This window comes from Macaca nemestrina, chromosome 12 (genome assembly GCF_043159975.1).
Source record: "Macaca nemestrina isolate mMacNem1 chromosome 12, mMacNem.hap1, whole genome shotgun sequence".
Classification (NCBI taxonomy): domain Eukaryota; kingdom Metazoa; phylum Chordata; class Mammalia; order Primates; family Cercopithecidae; genus Macaca; species Macaca nemestrina.
This window is the reverse complement of record NC_092136.1, coordinates 2791943-2809729: the sequence shown is the minus strand read 5'-3', so window position 1 is coordinate 2809729 and position 17787 is coordinate 2791943. Positions and strand designations below refer to the sequence as shown.

General features: G+C 52.4%; 2 long non-coding RNA genes across 2 annotated transcripts; one reads left to right on the top strand and one right to left on the bottom strand.

Annotated features, from left to right (window-relative positions):
• Positions 1-300: 300 nt before the first annotated feature.
• On the top strand, positions 301-6737 carry LOC139357400 (uncharacterized). Its single transcript, XR_011610415.1, has 2 exons — positions 301-1521; positions 4776-6737. It is a non-coding gene; the product is annotated as an uncharacterized lncRNA (long non-coding RNA).
• A 1757-nt stretch (positions 6738-8494) lies between these two features.
• LOC105469766 (uncharacterized) lies at positions 8495-10025 on the bottom strand. The gene is made up of 2 exons (XR_980061.3): positions 9743-10025; positions 8495-8747 (listed from the first exon to the last, which is right to left on the bottom strand). It is a non-coding gene; the product is annotated as an uncharacterized lncRNA (long non-coding RNA).
• Positions 10026-17787: the final 7762 nt, after the last annotated feature.

Genomic DNA, 17787 nt, shown 5'->3' with positions numbered 1-17787 from the left:
GAGCGCCAGCAAGAGGGAAGGGGGTAAGGGGACCAGAATGGCACTGTGGCCATCCAGGCAGAGGGCAGAGGCACTGGGCTGGGTAAACATTCCAAGCTCCAGCATGCCAGCCCCTGTTCCAGGCACCAGAGACTTAGCAATGAATAGAGAGACAGAAGGTCCCTGCTGCAGGTGCTTTCTCCACCTGGGGAGGTGACATCAGAAAACCCCTCCAGTGGGCTGTGGTGCATACAAAGGTGGTTAGTGTTAGGTGAGGACAGAGCTGAGCCAAGCACCAGCCTAGCCTTTAAAACAGAAGGGGCTAGGAAGCCCCTCCTCCAGCTCCCAGCAGGTGACACAGCAGGTGATGGTGTCTGAAGAGCACTGTTTTATTGTTTGCTATTTTTTGATTCAATATTATTAACTGAAGTCCATGGGTTACATGAGGGTCCATTCTCAGTGCTGTACATTCTATGGGTTTGGACAGATGCTTACTGTCCTGTATCCACCATTACAGTATCGTACAAGGTAGTTTCACTGCCCTCAAAATCCTCTGTGCTCCACCTATTCATCCCTCCGTCCTCCCAAACTCCTGCAACCACTGATCCTTTTACTGTCTTCGTAGTTTTGCCTTTTCTATAATGTCATAGAGTTGGACTCATACAGCATCAGCCTTTTCAGATCAGCTTCTTCGACTTAATAATACTTAAGGTTCTTCCATGTCTTTCCATGACTTGAGCTCATTTCTTTTTAGCACTGAATAATATTCCACTGACTGGATGCACCACAGTTTGTTTAGCCACTCACCTCCTGAAGGCTTCCAGGTTTTGGCAATAATGAATAAAGCTGCTATCAATATCCACGTGCAGGTTTTTGTGTAGATGCAAGTTTTCAACTCATTTGGGCAAATACCAAGAAGTACAATTGCTGGATGGTGTGCGATGGATCATATGTGAAGGGTACATTTAGTTTTGTAAGAAACCACCAAACCATCTTCCAAAGTGGCTGCACCATTTGTGTTCCCACTGCAGCTCCTGTTGAAGGGCAGCGTTGAGAGTTCCTGTTTCTCATCTGTGGACCACACCAACCACCAATTTCAGATGAATTAAAAAACAGAAACCCTACTACAATGTGGATGCAACAAGGACAAGGCATAATTCCAAACGAACACTGATGACCGTGGCTTGATCTCAGGGCCTCGGCTGGTTCGGCCTGGCTCGGGATGAAGAGCCTGGGCCCTTGGCCATTCTTCATCCAGCTGGCCCTGTAATGAATTGCATATTGTCCCAATATCTGCCTCCCCAACTGCAGGAAGATTCTGCATTTCCCACACATCAATATCAGACGTGGCCATGTAACTTGCTCTGGGCAGTGAAATGTAACCCACTTGGCATGTACCATTGCTGAATGGAGCCCATCAAAGCCAGTGTCCTGCCATTTCATCCCTCTGCTGTGAGACAAGTGAGATCTCAGACAGGGGCTGCTCCTTCCAAAAGAGAAAATGGAGCACAACCCCAGCCCTCCAGCATAGGGGCCATCGTGGTGAGTGAGAGATCCACCATGCTTGGTGTATGCCACCAAGAGCTTTGGGCCTGTTTGTTACACAGCATAAGATAAGCTGACAGAGACAGGTTCTTTGAAGACCCAAGACCCAGCTCACTGTTAGAAGTTTATGGGAATGACAGCAAAGGCTTGGTGCCATTTCAAGTTGTTCTGGTTACTTGGCCACATGTCCAGAAATGACGCAGAGACTCAACCGTGCAAGCTGTGTTCAGTGTCCTGCTGGTGTTGTTCCAGCTTGTCACATTTGCAGGCTGGAGGTCAGGTGTTTCCAGCTGGTAGTGACAGATCCTGAGTTCTCTCTTGGTTACCAACTGTCCTACTATACTGTAGTTTTGTGTGTGGTGTGTGCCTTAACAAGTGTCTAGTAAGTCATCTTTTTTTTTTCTTTGACGAAGGAATAAAATGATTGTGATTTGGGGAAGGGTCAAAGTCTCAGAGATGGAGCTGGCTGCCCACACTCCAGCATCCTTAAGAAATCCTGGCTGGGTGTGGATGCTCACACCTGTAATCCAAGCACTTTGGGAGGCTGAGGTGGGAGGGTCGCTTGAGAGCAGGAGTTTGAGACCAGCTTGGGGCAATATAGCGAGACTCTATCTCTACAAAAGTTTTAAAAATTAGCCAGGCTTGGTGGTGTGTGTGCACCTGTGGTCCCAGCTACTCGGGGGACTGAGGTGGGAGTATCACTTGAGCTTGGGAAGTGGAGATTGCAGTGAGCCATGATCAACTGCATCACTGTATTCTCCAGCCTGAGCGACAGTTCGAGCAAGACCCTGTCCAAAAAAAAAAAGCCGGGTGCAGTGGCTCACACCTGTAATCCCAGCACTTTGGGAGGCCAAGGTGGTCAGATCACAAGGTCAAGAGATCAAGATCATCCTGGCTAACACAGTGAAACCCCATCTCTACTAAAAATACAAAAAATTAGCCGGACGTGGTGGCACGTGCCTGTAATCCCAGCTACTTGGGAGGCTGAGGCAGGAGAATCGCTTGAACCCGGGAGGCAGAGGTTGCAGTGAGCCAAGATCGCACCACTGCACTCCAGTCTGGGCAACAGAGTGAGACTCCGTCTCAAAAAAAAAAAAAAAAAAAAAAAAAAAAAAATCTCAGTTGCTTATTCTGAAAACTAAAAATTGTGTTATTTAAGCCCTGGAGTGGTTGTTTTAGGGGCATCTGAGATATTGATTATATCACCAAGATCTGCTCCATGGGTAAGCCCCTTGGAATAAAAAATGAAAATGGGCTCTGATGACCTCGTGGCATCAGGAAGAAGACCAGGATCTTAGCTGTTACTTGAAAGCCCTCAGGGGCAGGACTTTCTCAGCAGGGCTTGCCTGCTTCAGTGTCTGACAGCTGTGTGTACTCACCATTCCCTTCTGCCTCAAATCACAGCCACTACTCTACTGTTCAACACTGAGGCATGAAGTCAGGTGTGGACAGGCAGCCAGTACCTTCTCTTCTGTTAGCATGATAACACCTGTTCTAATGATCTCCTGCCAAGTAAACAACTATCCCAACACTTTGTGGTTTAAAACAGTGGTTTTAGCCAGGTGCGGTGGCTCACGCCTGGAATCCCAGCACTTTTGGGAGGCCGAGGTGGGCGGATCACGAGGTCAGGAGATGGAGACCATCCTGGCTAACGTGGTGAAACCCCGTCTCTACTAAAAAAATACAAAAAACCAGCCGGGCGTGGTGGTGGGCCCCTGTAGTCCCAGCTACTTGGGAGGCTGAGGCTAGAGAATGGCCTGAACCCAGGAGGCGGAGCTTGCAGTGAGCTGAGATCGCGTCACTGCACTCCAGCCTGGGCGACAGTGAGACTCCACCTCAAAAACAAAACCAAAAAAAAATGGTTTTATTTATACCTGTGATTATATCAGAGATTTGGGAACAGTTGGCAGGATAGCTTGCCTCTGTGTTGTGGGGTGTCAGCTAGAGTAGTTCGATTGGGGTTGGGGACTCAACTTCCAAGATGGCCCATTCCCATGCCTGGCAGAGCCCTGGGAGCTGCTGCCTGTGGCTCCCTCCACAGGCCTGCTTGGGCTTCCTCACAGCATGGCAGCTGGGTTTCAAGAGCAGGTGTTCCAGGAGGCCGAGGAGCAGCTCTAGAGACCCGGCCTCAGAAGCTATGCAGCATCACGTCTGCCTCATTTGATTAATCAAGCAAGCTACTGAGCCCATCCCAGATTCATGGGAGGGGGATCTGCTCTGCTTGAGTGGCAAAGGGTTTGCAGCCATCTTTCCTTACAGAACCCAACCCTGGTTATTGATTGATAGCCAGAACGTTTTGGGGGGTTTACTTCAGGACCCACAAGCAATTGTTACCTGAATTCAAAACAGCCTATTATCCCAGCATTTTGGGAGGCCAAGCTGTGAGGATCACTTGAGCTCCGAAGTTTGAGACCAACTTAGGCAATATAGTGAGACCCTGTCTCTACAAAAAATATAAAAATTAGCTGGGTGCGGTGGCGTGTACCTGTAGTTACAGGCACTGAGGCTGTAACCTCAGGGGGCTGAGATGGGAGGATTGCTTGAGCCTGGGAGGTCAAGTCTGCAGTGAGTCGTGATCACACCACTGCATTCCAGCCTGGGCGGTAGAGCAAGACTCTGTCTCAATAAATAAGTAAATTCAAAACAAAAACAATTTTTTTCCTCTAGCATGGATTTTCAGTAATTAACAGAATTAAAAAATCATCAAACACTTCTTGTGTTTGAACTGACCAAGTGCCAGGAGTGGCTTCCTATCTGGCGAATTAGAAAGATGCAGGCCTAGGTGAGAGGCACACTGCTGTGAGTTCATGTCAGCAAGGACCCCTGAGTAAGGGCTGCAAGGCCACTGTGATGATGTCACAAAAACTCTTGATCAGGTATCTGCCCACAGCCTTTCTGCCTTCTTTTATTGTATGTGCATGTATATAACATGTACGTGTCTATATGTTATAGACATACATATGTACACATAATGTGTATGCATGCACACATGTATGTGTGCATATATTGTCTATATGTACATAAAGATAATTTCTCTCTTTTTGTTAACTTTGTATTTGGTTTTACATTTTCTCAGCAATATGTAACAGTATCACTTCTACTTCTTTACAAAGCATTCTTATGGAAATTTGCAAATATACACAAAAGCAATAGAATAGTATATCACCAGCCAGTTTCAACTATCATTAACATTTTTCCAATCTTGTCAATCTGTTTCCCACCTCTACTTTTACTTTTTTTCCTTTCTGCAGTTTCATAAAGCAGATCCCTGGCTGAGCACAGTGGCTGATGCCTGTAATCCCAGCACCTTGGGAGGTTGAGGTAGGATGATTGCTAGAGCCCAGGAGTTGGAGACCAGCCTGAGCAACATAGCAAGACCCTGTCTCTACTGAAAAAAACCAACAACGGAAAAAGCAGATCCCAGACACAGCATCCTCCCACCTGCAACTTCCTCCATGCAACTCAGGCAAGTTTCATTCTTACAAATGCAACGTGGACAGGAAGAGACAGCGTGGGCTCTTTCCCATCTTCAGTGTGGTGCACATCAGCTTTGTCCTGGAAAGCGTCCCTTTCTACTCATTCTAGTACAACGCCAGCTTCCAGGGAAGGCCCTGGGCTTTACTTGCAAATGACACAAAACCACTGCTGGCCTCATGCCACCATCCAGCCAAGTGTCTTAAGAGACCATGCACCTGGGACAAGTCCAGGTCATCCTGCATCCAGTGTCACACTTGGTGGACAGTCCCTGCATGTAGAGGACATCCCATGTTCACCCTGAAATCCTGATGGCTCAATATGTTGCTGCTTCATGGATCCTCTTGTGAGCCACTGGTCCAATTTTGAGAGCTGAAATAGTAATCCAAGTGGAAATGCCACACACGCACACAATAATGCACAGACAGTGGGAGCCAGGCCAGCTGGGGAGCCCTGCTCGCATTCTTAGCCACACGGACTTGCCTTTGGGAGCGCTCCAGCCTTCACTCCTATGGTCCGCATGAACAAAAACCACTTTTTCCCCTTCCCTTTGACACTGTCATCTGCCTGTGGCTACTTTTGGCATGGTCGGATCCTTTGGGGGTGCCCCCGGCCAATCATTGGGTGGTACTGGGGTCTGTGGGCAGGGGTTCGAGTCAGAGGGTGGTTGCCTGGTGGCCCACATGCAGGAAACACAAGTTTTGTGTTTGCACAGGAAAAAGAAGGGAGTTTGCATGGGCCCAGCTCATCCTTAGGAGACTGGAGCCCAGCTTGGAGCAGGTGGGGCGCTGGTTTATGGTCTGCACTGGTGCTGTCTTTCTGATTGTCTCCAATTTGGGACTTTCTCCATTTTGCTGGGGTCCGACTTTCCCTCACTGATCCCTCTAAAGGGTGGAGGCTGTCTAGGGTGCAGAAGCCTCCCTGGGCCTCAATTTTCCCTCACTGAAAGGGGAACACAGGATCAGAGTCTTTGGGGGCCTGTCTAGCTCGAATGTTCCCTGAGTGTTTGAATGAAGATTGCCCATGGTTTGAGATTTGCCCCAGAACCCCTTTTGGTTCCTTCAGACCCTTCTGCTCTAGCTGGGTGCTGATTCCCTCCCTGTAGCCTGGCCTACATCCAGGCCTGGAAGACCTTAACTGGTCTGTCTGGGTAGCAGGGAGCCCCGGTACCCACTCCCCAGTGCTCTGGGGCTATTCATTTTAATGGTCATATAGTCACATGGGTTTTTATTATGCAACCCCAGCACTTCCCACTCAGTCCTGGGAAGAAGCACGTGGTCCGGACAACAGGGCCCTATACCTGAGGGGATGTGGTGAAGCCAGAATTGCAGAGGGAGAAGTAAGGACACCTGAGACCTGGTGCTGGGTTTGACTATGTCCCCTCCGGAATTCATGTCTGAAACTTACCGGCCAATGTGATAGTGTTAACGTAAGTGGGAAACTGGGCGCAGTAGCTCAAGCCTGTGATCTCAGCACTTTGGGAGGCTGAGGTGAGCGAATTGCTTGAGCCCAGGATTTTGAGACCAGCCTGGGCAACACAGGGAGAACTTTTCTCTACAAAAAAAAGAAAAATTAGCCAGGTGTGGTGGTGCATGCTAGTCAGGAGGCTGAGATGGGAGGATCACTCAAGCCTGGGAGGTGGAGGTTGCAGTGAGCCGTGACCATGCCACTGTACTCCAACCTGGCTGACAGAGCCAGAGAGCCAGATCCTGTCACACACACACACACACACACACACACACACACAAAAAAAAAAAGGGCCAGGCACAGTGGCTCACGCCTGTAATCCTAGCACTTTGGGAGGTTGTGGTGGGCAGATCACCTGAGGTCAGGAGTTCGAGACCAGCCTAGCCAACATGGTGAAACCCCAGTTCTACTAAAAATACGAAAATTAACTGGACGTGGTGGTGGGCGCCTGTTATCCCAGGTACTTGGAAGGCTGAGGCAGGGAGAACTGCTTGAACCCAGGAGGTGGAGGTTGCAGTGAGCTGAGATGATACCACTGTATTCCAGCCTAGGTGACAGAGCAAGACTCTGTCTCACACACACACACACACAAAGAACTAGGGTCTTTAGGAGGTGATTAAGCCTGAGGGTTCCTCCCTCTGAGTGAGATTAAGGCTTTTATAAAAGAGGTTTCATGAAGCGTTCGCTTACTTACAACACAGTGCCATCTCGGAAGCAGAGAGCCCTCACCAGACCCTGATTGCCCTGGCACCTTGATCTTGGGCTTCCCAGCCTCTGGAACTGTGAGAAATACATTTCTATTATTTATAAATCACCCAGTCTCGTTGATCACCTGAGGTCAGGAGTTTGAGATCAGCCTGACCAACATGGAGAGAGCCCATCTCTACTAAAATTAGAAAAGTAGCCAGGCACAGTGGCTCACACCTGTAATTCCAGCACTTTGGAAGGCCGAGGTGGGTGGATTACCTGAGGTCAGGAGTTTGAGACCAGCCTGGCAAACATGGAGAATCCTCATCTCTACTACAAATACAAAATTAGCCGAGTGTGGTGGCACATGCCTGTAATCCCAGCTACTCAGGAGGCTGAGGCAGGAGAATCGCTTGAACCTGGGAGGCGGAGGTTGCAGTGAGCCGAGATTGTGCCATTGCACTCCAATCTGGGCAGCAACAGCAAAACTCCATCTCAAAAACAAATAAATAAATAAAAAATAGAAAAATAAAAAATAAATCACCGAGTCTCAGGTATTTTGTTACAGTGGCACAAATGGACTGAGATACCTTGCATCCACCCTTGGAGGCTACCAGTAGGCCAACGGCCAGTCAGGTGCCTCTGTGCAGGGGCCACACTGCTCCCTGATTCTCTTCCAGAGAGCACTGTACAGGGCTGACCCACCTCTGCAGCCAGGACAGACATGGCCTGGGTCCTGGTCCCTGTGGAGGAGTCTAGCTGTGGTTTTAAGGCAAAACTGGCCGCGCGTGGTGGCTCGTGCCTGTAATCCCAGTCGGTACTTTGGGAGGCTCAGGCGGGCAGATCACCTGAGGTCAGGAGTTCGAGACCAGCCTGGCCAGCATGGCGAAACCCTGTCTCTACTAAAGTTACAAAAGAAATATTAACTGAGCGTGGTGGCGGGCGCCTGTAATCCCAGCTACTCGGGAGGGAGGCTGAGGCAGGAGAATCGCTTGAACCCAGGAGGTGGAGGTTGCAGTGGGCCGAGATCACGCCATTGCACTCCAGCCTGGGCAACAAGAGCAAAATTCTATCTAAAAAAAAAAAACCAAAATACACAAACAAAACAAAACAAAACAAAAAAAACGACAAAACCAAGTTCTGTCTTGTCTGTTTTCTTATGCAAACCTCTCTCACAGCCGCTGACCTCTCTGCATTTCTTCAGTTCCAGCACCCAACTTGGAGACTGCTCTGAGACACGCCCCTTGGTTCCTTTAAGCCCAGAGCTGTGTGCCTCAACTAGATGGGGCCGCGATGGTGGTGGGGTGAGCAGGAAGGAAGATGGAAAAACAAGCAAGTTAAATTATGTCAAACAACTCATTTATTTTCTCTTACTTTGCTTTCCAGTGGCTCACTTGACGGGTTTTCTTTTTCAGTTTTCCACCTGCTTCTTTGGGGTCCCAAGGAGTCAGGCTTCAGAAGACCCCAGCCCCTGCTGCTCTGTCGGGCTCCCCCTGGCTCCTGTGTGCTCAAGGTGCTGGGGTCTCTCCCCAGCCTCCTGTCACACCTCGCTGGGTTCACCCTCTCTGAGGTGGCAGAGTGAACAGGGCCGACCACTGAAAGGGGAATAATCCCAGAAAAATGAAGGGAAGAATGCAGGTCTTTAGGAAGCCCCACAGAGGAATGGCCCCCCCCGCCCCCTGCCACTGTGAGGAGCCCTCCCCGCCCCATAGAGGGATGCCGCTCTCCGCAACCCACCGTGAGGAGCCCTCCCCATGGAAACAGGGTTGAGGGCCTGACCTCCCCCTTGGAGCCCCAGAAAACAAAGTGGGGAGGGTAGGGGGAAACTGAGTTGGCGGTGGCGGCACATGGAGGACCAAATCCTCTCAAGCTGGCGTCTGGGCGGGGCACGAGGAGCAGACCAGCCACGCAGCCATGGCGGCCGGAGTCACTCGAGGTCAGAAATGCCCAAGCAGGAAATGAGATGCAACTTGTAACAGACATCAAAGGAAATGGAAAAACATTCTTCTAATATGTTAGGGAGGCTAGAGGAAGGCGGGGGGCGCTGGCCCTTTATTAGGGGGCGGGGGAGGGGGCGATAAGAGATGGCACTGGAAGGCTAGAAATAATTAAAATCAAAGCACCAGACACCTGGGGGTGGGAGTCAGTGTCCTCCCTGCAGCCGGGAGACCCAAGGAGCATGCTCAGAGCCCTCCAGGAGTGCCTGGAGCAGCAGCGGGCAAAGGCCTGGCCTCAGGCCCGCCTCTGTCTCAGCCAGCTCCTCCAGGCCCAGGGATGTGGTCCCCACAGGGTGCCTGCTGCAGGCAGCCAGCACAGGGTTGGTGTTGGCAGAGCCCTGTGAACTGAATGCAAGCCTTTTCCTGGAAGAGAATCCCAGGGGGATCGGGGTGCCAGCACGTGCTGGTCCCAAGGGCATAGCGTGGCCAAATGGTCTTGGGACTGAGTCCTGCTCCTTCCACACAGAAAGGCAGTGCCTAACCAAAGGTCACTGATGCAGAGGGAAGAGGGCAGCCTCAGGGTCCTTGTCTGTAGCCAGGGGCCATTGCCTCCTTTTCTCTCCACAGGTCTGGGCCTGATCTCTGGTGCTCACCTGAGGCTGGCTGTTTAAAGTAAGACCCTTCTCCTTGCCTCTTGCCTCTTGGGAAGCCTTTGATGGGCTGCACCCTGACGCGACCCCTTTCCAGGAGTCCAGGTGCACCCCTGGTGGTAGCATGGGGAGTTGGTGCCTCCGCAGTGGGTCCTGACCACTTCCTGCCCATCTCAGCCACGGCTTCTCTGCTCTGAGGAGGGATTGCTTTCTCAGAAGGGCGAGTTGGTGCTGGGCATGCATGCAAGTGCCCAGAAAGTGGAAGTCCAGAGCCCTGAGCAGGTGTCCCTGCCAGCTCAGTCCAGGCTCTGAAAGGGAAGCGGCTGGGAGTGGAGGGGACCCTGTGCCGGGGGCCTGGGACCAGGCCGGCTGGGTGTGGCTTCACCAGGATGCCCAGAGTTTCAGCCTCTGTTCTGGGGGGCTGCATAAATCAACTCAGGACGAATCTCAAACTGTGCTGGGCTTCGGTTTATCACAGTGGGGCTACCAGGCACCGGGTTACAGCCCTGGGGGTCAGGGGGCGGAGGTGGGTTGATTTTCCCAGGCCCTGGGGGAGCAAGGGAGAGCCTGCTGCTCCCCAACACAGCGCTTTTTCAGGATTCGACGCTACAAACAGCGGCAATATCCTCGGTTCAAAAGTTCAAGAATCTGGTCCAAAGGCAGCCTGAGTAAGCCCCCCGGGGCCAGGACCAGGAGTTGCCCGGCGGGAGGGTGGATGCTGGGTGCCCTGCAGAAGGGACGGTGGTGCTGGGGCCTTGGCCACTGGCCTGGCAGCAGCCTGGAGCGCCGACTCCAGAGTGGAGGCTAGGCCGGGCTTCCATCGGGGCGCGCCGGCAGCTGTGCCCAGGCGGGAGGGAACGCGCGGAGGTGGCCCAGGCGGCCCTGCCCGACTGACGGACCGAGCCTCCCCCTCCAGGCCGTGGCCGCGCTTCCCGCTAGCGGGTCCGCGGGGAGGGGCGGGAAGGCAGCTGGACGCGGCGGCGATTTATGGGCCTTTCAGGCGAGCAGGTGCCTCCTCGGGCCGCCCATTGTCTCGCCGGCCTCACAATGGGGCTGCTGCAGCCGCAGAGCCGGCCCCCGCCGCGGCTTGCGGCCTGCACGGGCACTACGGCCCCGGGGCGGCAGGAGAGCCTGCGGTCGGCGCATCAGTCCGCGCGTCCGTCGGTGCGTCCGTCGGTGCGTCCGTCGGTGCATCGGTCCTGCTGCCCTCCGCGCGCCTGTCAGCCGGGAGCGGGCCTCGGGAGCCTGGCGTCCATCCCTGCGCGCCGCCCGGCTCCGCTGGCCCTCGGGGTCCCCGCGCCCCGACGGTGCGCTCGCGCCCGCTGCGCCCGCTCGTCCTGAGCCGTCGGGCACCCGGTTCCTCCCGGCTGGCACGGCCCGCGCCGCCGCGTCCCGGTCGCACACACAGGGGCCCATTCTTCCTGGCTCCGCGCAACCATATGGCAAATCCGCGTCGACACAGCAGCCCCCGCTCATTCAGGCGCAGAATGTCCCGCAACAGGGAACAATCACGACTCTGTTCGCGTCTATTATGGATGCGAACGGGGCGAGAAAAAAAATCATTTAACTCCAAGAGATAGCCAGCTAATTAGCAACCATATGTGAGCCCGGATTCAAAGCGATGCCGAGGAGTTCATTCTGCATCGGGCGACTTTATTAGGTATAGAAGACAGATGTCCCGACAGCCCACGCATCACAGAAAATCGTGTCGGGGAGTTCTTGAAATGTCCGGGAGAGCTCTTTAAATATTAAAGACCCAGCCCCGCTGATGGACTGGGCCGGGGTCCTCTGGGATCCCCAGGCTGCAGGAAGAGGACTTTGCAACAGCCACTCTGGCAGACTCTGGCCTGGCTGGCCCTGGGAGGGGGCCCCTCCGCCTCCCTCCAGGGCCCCCTCTCGCCGCCCCTCCGGTCTCAGACTCTTTCACTCAGGTGCTCTGGGGCCCCAAGGAGGAACAAAGGGGGTTCCTGCAGGCACGGATGGTCCAGTTATGCTTCAGGGTGCTTCCGAGGGTCAGGGCATGGCTCTGTGGGGGCGTCCAGTCCAGGAGAGGAAGGCTGCCTGGGGAGTGTCTGGTTCTGCCCCGCCCCCAGCCCAGCTGAACTGGACAGACAGTAGGTCTTCCTTCTGAGTTTGCAGAATGAGTGAGTGAGTGAATGAATGAATGAATGAGTGGATGAGCCAGTGTGGCAGCCAACCCAACTATGAAAATCCCTCGGGGGGTGGGCGGGAGTGGGGACAATAGTGGAAGGAAAACACTCCTGATTTCTTTACCAAGAAAACAGCCTCTGGCCATGAGCCTCCAATTCTTTGAGGAAGGAAAAGGAGAAAGCTTGTCAGAGAAAGAGAAAAAAATCTTTCTCTGTTTTCCATGCAATGCAATTATGTTCCAGCTTTTCCTCCTTGTTATTCTTTTAAGCCAAATGTCTGAATAAAAGGATTATTCCCCGCGCCCCCCCAGGACTGACCGTGCCGCTGTCAGCAGGCGGGGCGCTGCTGGCGAGATTAACTGCAGCCCGTGGCTTCCGCATTGCTTCTATGAAAATAAGTGAGGTCAGCTGCCATTCAATTGTCGCAGCATATATATTTGAAAATTTAAATATTTGAATCAAAGGAAAAAGGGGGATTTGCATTTCTGCTCAACGCGAGGAGCACGTTTCGAACGCTGCACAATGGAAACGTTTCAATCGAAATGAATTGTCTCCTCGCAGGAGGATTCTGTAGAAAGGCAGCCAGTGCTTTCTCTTTTGTTTTCTTTTGCTTTTGTTTTGTGTTGTGTGTTTTTCTTTCCTCTTACCCGCTTCAATCCAGGAGGGTGTTTTCTGAAACTTGGTGACTGACTTTGGTTTCGAGGACATAAAGAAACATGGAAAAGCTCCCCAGAAACATTCACATCAGAGGCCTCTCTGGCACAAAAGCAAAATTGAATTGAACATGTGCGGGTGAAAAAATAGATACAGGGGGTGGGGGAAGTCCCAATGCCACTTAGAATGGGCTAATCAGCTGACTCCAGCTGGTCTGGACGCGGCTGTTAATGAAGGCCCCGGTGAGTGGGAGGGAGGCCCAGCGCCTCCGGCAGCCCCTGGTTCTTCAGGCAGGCCCTGATTGTCCAGGTCACCAAACCCCTCAGCCACCCAGATCCAAATGCCACTGTCCCCAATTAGCATTAGGGGCCTACAGACGTCAACTGTGCACATGGTTTTTTTGGTCTCCGCCTTGGAAAATGGTATTTTTGCGGACTCTGTACTTGCACGATGTGTCTCTAGGTGTTGGGATGATGCATCTGAGGGAAACCAGCCAGGAGGAGCCAGCTTCCTGTGCTCAGTCAGAGAAGATCTCTGAGCCAGCGGTGCGTGGGGGTTTCCCCTGGTCTGGAGGTCTGGGGTGTGGTCTCTCTGTCTGACCTGGCTATGCGGGCCTGGACAGATGTAATCCCTCTGGATGCTGGATGTATTCCTGTCTTGGAGCTGCCATCACAAAGTGTCACAGACAGGGCTGCTGAGAGAGCAGACGTTTATCACTACCAGTCCTGGAGGCTGGAGTCCAGGATCAAGGAGTTGGCAGGGCTGGTTCTTCCTGAGGCCTCTCTCTTTGGCTTGCAGATGTCACCTTCTCCCTGTGTCCCTGCAGGGTCATGCCTCTGAGTGTGCCTGTGTCCTCATCTCCTTATAAAGACCCCAGTCCTGTTGGATTATGGCCCATACCAATGGCCTCATTTTAACTGTTTTCTATAAAACCCTGTATCCACATATAGTCATGTGCTGAGGTGCTGGGGATGAGGGCTTCTACACATGACTTTTGGGGGACATGATTCCTCCCATAACACTGGGCTTCCAGATTGGGCGTCCTGCCCTGTGGCCCAGGATGCCTGCTGGTGACTGACACTGTCCAGACCCCTGGGGACCTGGTTCAGCATGAGAGCCAGGTTGAGCTGTGGCACCTGCTCCTGAGCTGGGGGTAGGCATGGTGACTGAGGCTTATGACAAATACAGCCTCTAGGGCATCCTGCATTTCAGAGAGATCTCAAGTGGCATTTGGGGACCCTGGTATTCTCCTCAAAGGATAAGCGTCTAGACACGGATGCTGTCTCACCTCCTCCTGCCCCCTCACTGAGAAACGAGGCTCCTCTGGAAGCCGGCACTATGCCAGGGTGTGGGGAGAAGGCAGGGGCACCTCCAGGGCCTGGTTCCCTGCCAGGGGCTCTCGATGCGGGGCTGCCAGCCCCACAGCCATGGTGTCTTCGGCCTATTTTGCTCTCTTGCTTCGGCCATGGGCTTTCCTTTCCTTTCCTTTTTTTCTCTCTTCTCTCATTCCTACTTTTTCTTCTCTTTCCCAAATCTGCCCCTGCCCCCACCCGCCCCCAAAAAATTCCTAAATCCGAATAAAAGCCCAACAGGGCTCAACAGTGAGACTCGCCCCCTAGCTCTGCAGGATGACCTGGGCCCAACCCTGACGTCTGCTCTCGCACCTGCCTCTCCGTTGCTGTGAGACCTAGGCAGGTTGGTTAACCTCTCTGAGCCTTGGCCAGCCTGCCCAGTGGCAGACACAATGCTGAAGTGTCTCTTGGGCAGAGTGAGAAGGAGCTAATGGAAATGGCTGAAAAAACACTCTAGGCATTTAAAAAATGTCACGTAATTGCAAAATAATAACGATAACAACAATATACTTTGGAATTTTGCTGGAACTGAGAGCAGGCCTGAGTGGAATTTGGCACTGAGTGGGTCTGGCCTGGCTTCCATCCAAGGGGGTTTAGTTACTGAGGCACCCCCAGGACTCCATTCTGAGGCAGCCCCTCTCGTAAGATGGTCCTGTCGGTGGACTCTGGCATGGGCTGTGGCTGGGGTCCTTCATTGGCTGGGGCCAGTTCCAGGCGTTATTGCTACAGCCCCCTGTCACAGGGCTGGCAAGCCAATGGGGCTTTTTATTTCTTTTGATTCCCAAATGAAAATAGCCATATATTTCCCTTGATTGTAGAAATAGCAGCATATGCTCATTGTAAAAAAAAAAAAAAAAAAAAGGAAACAATAAGGGAATGTATAAAAAGACAGTAAAAACTCCCCCAGATAGATGCTGCTATCCTGAGATAAGCGCAGATGGCACTTTGGGGCTCTATACCATTTTACAACTATGGAACTCACATTTACTTTTTAAGTCCAAAGTACATATTTTATTTTAATTAAAAAATATTTTTTGAGATAGGATCTCATTCTGTCACCCATGTTGGAGTGCAGTGGCGTGATCATGGCTCACTGTAGTTTTGAACTCCTGGGCTCAAGCAATCCACCCGTCTCAGCCTCCTGAGTGGCTGAGACCATAGGTGTGTGCCACCACACCCAGCTAATCTTTAAAAAATACTTTTTTTTATAGAGACAGGGTCTCCCTGTGTTGTCCAGGCTGGTCTCCAGTTCTTGGGCTCAAGTGATCCTCCTGCCTCGGCCTCTCAAAGTGCTAGGATTATAGACATCTGGCCTAAAAATATATTTTTAATAGAGACAGGGTCTTGCTATGTTGTCCAGTATGGACTCGAACTCCTAGGCTCAAGAGATTCTCTCACCTCTGTCTCTGGAGTAGCTGGGACTACAGATGTGCACCATTGTGCCCAGCTCAAAGTATCTATTTTAAAATATTAGAATATCTATCTATTTGTATACACACACACATACATATACTGTTTTAATTGAAAGTATTTAACCATAACAAACTGTTTAAGAAACCCGTAATCTGAGTGTGACAAACAAAGTAACAGTTTGGCAGAGAGTTGAGTACAAGCAGCTGGTGACAGTACTAAGGCCGGAGAAGGCGGCTGGCGTCTTCTAAATGTGTTAGGGAAAGGCCCCAGGTTACAGGATTGGGAAGGCACTGTTGTTGAGAAGTGGCTGAGGGAATATGAGGACAGTTCAAATGCTCTGGGTTTAACATCGAGTGTGGGGTAATGTGGCGATTGTAGCAGTGGGTCCACACGGCACCTTGGGGCACAGGGAGGGTTTGGGGCCAGAGGGCAGCTGGGCTGCACTGGCTTCCCCGGATGAAGATGGAGGCCTCTGGTTAATGAAGCAACCACAAGAGGTTAGGACCAAGAGATGTTTGTCTCAAATGGGTGTGACCATCCTATTTGAACTGTTTCCTGGAAAGAAATGACAGGGGGATTCTGACGGGGCACCTGTTATTTTATTGATAGGAAATGGTTTCCATCCCGTGACCATGGAAATTTCCATGGTGCATCCTGGCCATGCATATTCTATGAGCCAGCTACCCCCAGCCCACGGCATGTCACTGTGCTGGCACCCACAAGGCAGTGCCCTGCAGAATGGGTGACAAGGATGGCTGAGCCCTCCGGCCTCGGCCTGGGTGTCTACTTGAACCCCTGTTAGGTCCCCCAGATAGGCCTTCAGTACCAGCAGGGGTGTGGGCCAGCCCCTGAGCTTCACCCTGAGGGGAAGGTGGATGGGACTCCTTTCAAGAGCCAGGTGAGGGAGGTGTGGCACAGGGCAAAAGTTGAGGCTCCCGGGTGTCCAGGGAAGAGCAGCCTCTGAGGGGCCTGAGGGCACTCAGAGGAGGAATGGGTGGAGGAGAGCTGGCAGCCAGGGTGCCTGCGCCAGGGTGCAGCAGGGCAGGCTCAATGATGTGGAGCTGGAGGGTGGGCACTGAGGTGGAGGTGGGGCATGGTGGGGTGCAGCTGTGAAGGCCACGCCAGGGCCAGGGTGCCAGAGCTGGGCTGGGCTGGTGGCAGTTGGGCCATATTCACTCTGTCCGTTGACTTCAGTCTCAGCTGAGCCCAAGGCTGAGGAATCCGCCTGCACTGACTTTCAGTCCTCTGAGCAAATTACAAAAGTATCACAGAATATTTCAGGAAAAGGTGATTCTTTTTCTTTCTTTCTTTCTTTCTTTCTTTCTTTCTTTCTTTCTTTCTTTCTTTCTTTCTTTCTTTCTTTCTTCCCTTTTCTTTTCTTTCTTTTTCTTCTTTCTTCTTTTCTTTCTTTTTCTTTTCTTTCTTTCTTTCTTCTTTTTCTTTCTTCCCTTCTTTCCTTTTTCTTTTTTCTTTCTCTCTTTTTTTCTTTCTCTTCCTTCCCTCCTCCTCCTCCTCCTCCTCCTCCTTCTCCTCCTCTTTTCTCTTCTTCTTCTTCATCTTTCTTTCTGTCTCTCTCTTTTTCTTTCTTTTTCGAGATAGGGTCCTACTCCATCACCCGTGCTGGAGTACAATGGCACAGTCATGGCTCAATGTAGCCTCCACCTCCCAGGCTCAAGTGATCCTTCCTGGTTCTACAGGCGGCCGCTACGCCTGGATACAACGGTCAGAAGATTTTTTTGTAGAGATGCAACCTTGCCAGGTTGTGCAGGCTGGACTGGAACTCCGGCGTTCAAGCAGTCCTCCCGCCTCGGCCTCCCAAAGTGTTGGGATTACAGGCTGAGCCACGGCGCCCGGCCCTCTTTTCCTTTTAAAGGTCTGTGGCTGAGTTTTGTGTTGGGAGTATTCTTACTCACCCAGAATATGGCTCTGTCTCTGCTTCATAGCTGGTGGTGGAGCAAGTGAATCACCCACCAGTGTATAGGTTTTCTAAGTTTGTGGTTGAAATTTTGCTAGTAAAGTGGACACATCACAAAGAAACTCCCTCCCTCTCTCTGCCCAGCCTGCCCCACCCCTAGGCTTCGAGGAAGGCCTGGGCTCCCGGAGGATGCCCCCTGGCGCTATGGGGCCAGAGGCCTGGGCCAGGCTCCTGCTGGGGCTGGAGATGGGAGGGGTGGGGGAGGCCGGCCCTGGCCTGCCTCATTTCTGCGCTGCGACCAGGCTGGGAATCTGTTTCTGTCATGAAAGGCGAGGGTGACCTGGCGGGTTTCTGCTCCTGGTTGGTCAGAAAGTCCGGGGATCCTTGACTCCGGTTAAAGGGGTCCCCACGTCTGCCGTCTTGCCTGGCCGCCTCCGAGAGCCGCCAGTCCAGGGCTGAGGAAGGCGGGACGCGGGTAGAGGGCGCGAGGGCCGGGCAGGGAAAGGGGTCCCGGAGCCAACCCCACTGCCCCGGCCGCCCCCGGCCCGCGCCCGCCGCCCCCAC